Below are 6,254 nucleotides of genomic sequence, written 5' to 3' on the forward strand. Positions count from 1 at the left end.
ATCTTCAACTTTAAAGATGCACAGTGGGAAAAGGACTCAGCATCAGTTTTGCATCTGTCTGAAAAGTAATGGATAATGGCCTCCGTGTTGGTCTCGGAAATGCAATGTTGTAAAAAGTACCCAATTATCATACTTGAGTAAAAGTAAAGATACCTTTTAATAGAAAACGACTCAAGTAAAAGGGAAAGTCTCCCAGTAAAATACAGCTAGTCTAACAGTATTTGGTTTTAAATATACCGAAGTATCAAAAGTAAATGCACTTGATAAAATATACAATTAAAAGTAAAAGTATAAATAAGTTTACATTGGGGCGGCAGGGTAGCCTAGTGGTTAGAGTGTTGGACTAGGACCCAGAAGGTTGCAAGTTCAAATCCCTGAGCTGACAAAGTACAAATCTGCTGTTCTACCCCTGAACAGGCAGTTAACCTACTGTGGAAATGCCAGACAGTGTTCTTCTTGGTGCCATCAAACTGAATTCAGAGGATGATAATGAAAATATGGGTAATACTATCATGTTACTCTGATAACAAAACAAAAAAATAGAGTCTTATTGTCTATGCTGTTACATATGGAAAGAGTATAGCATGTAGGCCAATGCATGTACTGTAAGTTTGCATCGGCACCCCACAGAAAATGTTTTAAGACTGCAATTAAGCAGAAGGCAGTTGGCTGTAAAATCCTTAAGGAGCAGGCAACAGTGCAACAATGACTTAAAAATGTTTGTCTGTACTAAATACTAAAGTTATAAATTATCTTTACCATTTAACATGCAATCACTTCCCCCATTTACACAGATCTCGCATAAACAGTCGTGTGACTTCGTTGGTTACCATAGCAACGTTCACGCAAACTGGTCAATCGGCCCTTGTTGGTCAGTCAGCTTTGCACAACAGTGCCACAATTGCAATTTGACAGGTAAGGAGTCACAAACAAATCGGAACCACAACATATGTTATACAGACGTGCTTAGGAAGCATACAATTGATATGTAGCTATGTAGAAACATTTTATGAGCCAGTTCGCTAGCTAATGTTAGAGTTGCGTAAATTCGAATCTGGTATCAGGATAAATATAACAATGAGTCACCGATTTTATACTATGTATTTTTTATTAGCTAAGTAATAAATGGCAAATGCAACTTTCGTATATACGGGCACTCTGTAATACCACGCAGGGCAGAACAGAGAACTGACAAGATGTATGTAAACACGTGTTCTTATACTGTGATGGACATAGGCCAACCTGTCTGTTGGCCTATCACAGTAGAGACTGGGCGTGGTTTAAACTTGCCCAGCCTATCGCAGGCGGGTCCCCGCCTCTTGGTGCTTCTTGGAGTCCTCCCTCCGTCGATGTATAGATTCCTACTGTTCTGGTATCGCAGCCTAGTTAGAACAGTTGCTCAGTTCCTGCTATTGTGTTGTTCAGTATTTTTCCATCTCAGTTAAACCTCGTGATGACCACCCCTCCCTATCACAACTTTGTAAGATACAGCAAGTCACACCATGTGCTCAATATTGTTACATACAAACACAAGGACAAAGCATCTGCTGGGCTGTTATCTACAGTTTTGCAACATGCAGGTCACACCATGTTACTCAGTTCTTGTCACACGCAAACAGGCAAGTAGCAAGCAGTTGTTTAATCTCATAATGATACTCCAGTGCACAAATGCAGACACCTCACACAACCAACATCAGATAATATTTAATCATATATATGGTAATGGCTATAATGTAAAACACAGAATCCAACACTAACTATCAGACATTGTTTGCCAAATTAGCTAGCTAGCTTCGAAGAACAAAACAACTTGAGAAACGTTTATTTTTGTTGAAAGTGACATGAGGTCTGATATCACTAATACCATGTAGGTTAAGTACTATTAATTCAAAATGAGGCATCATTTTTGAAGTGTTATGTTACGGATGGCAATAGATTGGTTGAATGAAAGTAATAAATATTTGTTAAGAGCTAATTAGCTAAAATGTTAACGGGCAGTGGCCATTTTGTCCAAGTCACATGACCAGCCATCCAAGTCTTAGTGAACTGGCATTAGTAAATCAGGAAGAGGTCCTTTTTCAATGGCAGTTTAAAATATGTTTTCTATAAACACTGGGATCATTAGAGATACTAATAGATACCGTTGACCATTCAATATAAATCAGTTGTTGATTAAATTTGCACATGCTGTATATAGATTTTTCTACTGTATTGACTATGTTTGTTTACTCCATGTGTAACTCTGTGTTGTGTCACACTGCTTTGCTTTATCTTGGCCAGGTCGCAGGGGCGACCTCAACTAGCTTACCTGGTTAAATAAAGGTGTTCTCAACTAGCCTACCTGGTTAAATACAGGTGTTCTCAACTAGCCTACCTGGTTAAATAAAGGTGTTCTCAACTAGCCTACCTGGTTAAATACAGGTGTTCTCAACTAGCCTACCTGGTTAAATACAGGTGTTCTCAACTAGCCTACCTGGTTAAATACAGGTGTTCTCAACTAGCCTACCTGGTTAAATAAAGGTGTTCTCAACTAGTCTACCTGGTTAAATAAAGGTGTTCTCAACTAGCCTACCTGGTTAAATACAGGTGTTCTCAACTAGCCTACCTGGTTAAATACAGGTGTTCTCAACTAGCCTACCTGGTTAAATAAAGGTGTTCTCAACTAGCCTACCTGGTTAAATACAGGTGTTCTCAACTAGCCTACCTGGTTAAATACAGGTGTTCTCAACTAGCCTACCTGGTTAAATACAGGTGAAATAAAACATTTAAAAAGTAATGATGGTTAAATACATGTAGGCTAATTAACATGTATTAGCAAAACTATTTTGTCTTGGAAGTCACATTAGTAGGTGTTCAGTGCATGAGAGAACTTACATTTTAGTCATGTTATTGTGTCATTGCAGCATCATTTTGTCCACAACTCTTTTGGTTAAAGGTGAGTATCCAAAAATCTATGTAGGCTAAATCTGAAATGATATATTTGAGGCATTATTCTGATTGTCTATATTCCAATGTGAGAATACTCACATTTTAAACCCCCCACCCCCACTTCTCAACATATCACCTCACTATACACCATAGTAATGTATACACATGTAACACATGACCTGATTTCCCTAACGAAAAAGACACACAACAGCTCTTTGCTACTGATGAGGCATTTGTTGACATTAGTCCCTGCTTCTCTCTCTGGTAAACTAGGCAGTGCTACACCTGGCTACCTACCCAACCCTGCAACGTGAGTATCTCTGCTCCTTACTTCTTGGAGTACCACTACATTTACCGACACACAACTGGGCTAAAGTACTATTTTAAATCATTTGTACTGACTCATACCTGGGCTAAAGTACTATTTTAAATCATTTGTACTGACACACAACTGGGCTGAAATACTATTTTAAATAATTCCATACTTTAATGGACCAATAGAATAGTCCCAAAACTGCAAACACATGTTTTTATGTACTGTACCTGTTATGTCTTTGCTCATTCCAGTTTGAGAAGTCCAGTATTGTCTTTCTCCTTCCTAACATACCATTCTGCAGAAAGTGTCCTACGTCTTGTGTAAGTCAGCAAGATCTGTTCTTGTATTTCATTGTGTACTGTGGTCAGGATTTAGTTTTATGCCATTAGATTAAAGCTGCAGTTGGCCCATTTTTGAATATATACAACCATTGATTCCTGACACATGGTTAAAACCCTCAATTATTTAGAGAAAGTTGACAGTTACTGAATGGCCTGATTATCAAAACACTAAATGAATGTTTCTTGTCTTTCCCCCCATGTTTCTTACAGGTTGGGAGAATGCACTGCCTTGTGTACAGAACATACAATATGTTACAAAGAGAGTGGAGGCTAGAGGCTTAAAACCACTAGTTTGATACACTATTCATACACTCTGCTAGACCAGTCCAGTGAACATTTTATGACTTTGTTCGAAAATACTCCGGAGCTGCCAGAGTCGCCCTTCACTCCGGAGCTGCCAGAATCGCAGCCCCTCAGTCCAGAGGCGCCCCTCAGTCCAGAGGCGCCCCTCAGTCCAGAGGCGCCCCTCAGTCCAGTGGCGCCCTCTACGAGGGTCTTCAGTCCGGGGCCCGCTTCGAGGGTCCCCGCCTCAGAGGGCCACCTAAGTGGGCCAAGACTGAGGTGGAGTGCGGTCCACGTCCCGCACCTGAGCCGCCGCCGTAAGAAGGCCCACCCCTGTCACGCCCTGGCCATAGAGAGGCTTTTATTCTCTATTTTGGTTACGGCAGGGTGTGACTGGGGTGGGCTTTCTGTGTTCCTTTTTCTATGTTTTTGTATTTCTTTGTTTTTGGCCGGGTGTGGTTCTCAATCAGGGACAGCTGTCTATCGTTGTCTCTGATTGAGAACCATACTTAGGTAGCTCTTACCCACATGGGTTTTGTGGGTAGTTGCTTTCTGTTTTGCACCTGATGGAGCTGTTTCGGTTGTTCTCTTTGTTACTTTGTATTTAGTGTTCCGTTCTATTTAATAAATGACGAACTTGTGCTGCGCTTTGGTCCTCACCTTCTTCCACCAACGGCCGTTACAGTATGTATGTATGCATGTGTCTATAGACAATAGATCTAGCTGGTCTGTCATAATATAATAGAGACGACAGATCTAGCTGGTCTCTCATAATATAATAGAGTCAGTAGATATAGCTGGTCTGTCATAATATAATAGATCTAGCTGGACTGTCATAATATTATAAAGACAGTAGATCTAGCTGGTCTGTCATAATATAATAGATCCAGTAGATCTAGCTGGTCTGTCATAATATAAAGACAATAGATCTAGCTGGTCTGTCATAATATTATAAAGACAATAGATCTAGCTGGTCTGTCATAATGTAATAGAGACAGTTGATCTAGCTGGGCTGTCATAATATAATACAGTAGATCTAGCTGGTCTTTCATAATATAGTTGTGACGGTAGGTCTAGCTAGTCTGTCATAATATAATAGAGACAGTAGATCTAGCTGGTCTGTCATAATATAATAGAGACAAAAGATGTAGCTTGTCTGTCATAATATAATAGAGACAGTAGATCTAGCTGGTCTGTCATAATATAATAGATCCAGTAGATATAGCTGGTCTGTCATAATATAATAGATCCACTAGATATAGCTGGTCTGTCATAATATAATAGATCCACTAGATATAGCTGGTCTGTCATAATATAATAGAGGCAGTAGATCTAGCTGGACTGTCATATTATAAAGACAATAGATCTAGCTGGTCTGTCATAATGTAATAGAGACAGTAGATCTAGCTGGTCTGTCATAATATAATAGAGACAGTAGAACTAGCTGGTCTGTCATAATGTAATAGAGACAGTAGATCTAGCTGGTCTTTCATAATATAGTTGTGACAGTAGGTCTAGCTAGTCTGTCATAATATAATAGAGACAGATCTAGCTGGTCTGTCATAGTATAATAGAGACAGTAGATCTAGCTGGTCTGTATTAGCATAATAGAGACAGTAGAACTAGCTGGTCTGTCATAATGTAATAGAGATAGTAGATCTAGCTGGTCTTTCATAATATAGTTGTGACAGTAGGTCTAGCTGGTCTGTCATAATATAATAGAGACTGTAGATCTAGCTAGTCTGTCATAATATAATAGAGACAGTAGATCTAGCTGGTCTGTCATAATTTAATAGAGACAGTAGATCTAGCTGGTCTGTCATTCTGTATATATATATATTTTTTTACATAGATTAGTTATTTGAGATGACCATGATAAGCAGTTGTCTAGCTGCACTCCTAATAGTTTGGTTTCTGCCACTTCTTAAATTTGTACTCCCCCATACTTAATTGTATCCCATGCTGCATTGGCTTTTTCCTAGTGGAACAGACCAACATAACTTTGGTTTTCTTGGTGTTTAAAACAAGTTTGTTTTGGCAAACCCACTCTCTAATATTCTCCAAATCTCATTGTAAAGCTTGCTGTACCTGTTGACCCGATTGTCTTGCTGCTTAAATTGTAGTATCATCTGCAAATATAGTAGCTTGAGATTCAGATAAGGCATAAGGAAGGTCGTTGGTATATATTAAATAAAGAAGTGGGCCAAGGCAGCTTCCCTGCGGTATTCCACAGTTTAACACATTAGGGGAAGAAAATGAACCATTGATATAGGTGGACTATTTCCTGTCAGTTAGATAGGACTGTACCCAATTCAATGCTAAAACCATAATGCATTAATTTTGTAAATTATTTCATGATCCACTAAATCAAATGCTGCACTGAAATC

General features: G+C 39.1%; 1 long non-coding RNA gene across 2 annotated transcripts; it reads left to right on the top strand.

The window, feature by feature from the left end:
• Window positions 1–798: 798 nt before the first annotated feature.
• LOC112245854 lies at window positions 799–4,508 on the top strand. 2 transcript variants are annotated; one of them, XR_006079861.1, is made up of 5 exons: window positions 799–915; window positions 2,904–2,935; window positions 3,202–3,238; window positions 3,496–3,564; window positions 3,796–4,508. It is a non-coding gene; the product is annotated as an uncharacterized LOC112245854 (long non-coding RNA). The 2 variants fall into 2 exon arrangements; XR_002952818.2 differs by lacking the exon at window positions 799–915 and having other exon boundaries at window positions 2,733–2,935.
• Window positions 4,509–6,254: the final 1,746 nt, after the last annotated feature.

Source organism: Oncorhynchus tshawytscha, linkage group LG24 (genome assembly GCF_018296145.1).
Source record: "Oncorhynchus tshawytscha isolate Ot180627B linkage group LG24, Otsh_v2.0, whole genome shotgun sequence".
Taxonomy (NCBI): Eukaryota; Metazoa; Chordata; class Actinopteri; order Salmoniformes; family Salmonidae; genus Oncorhynchus; species Oncorhynchus tshawytscha.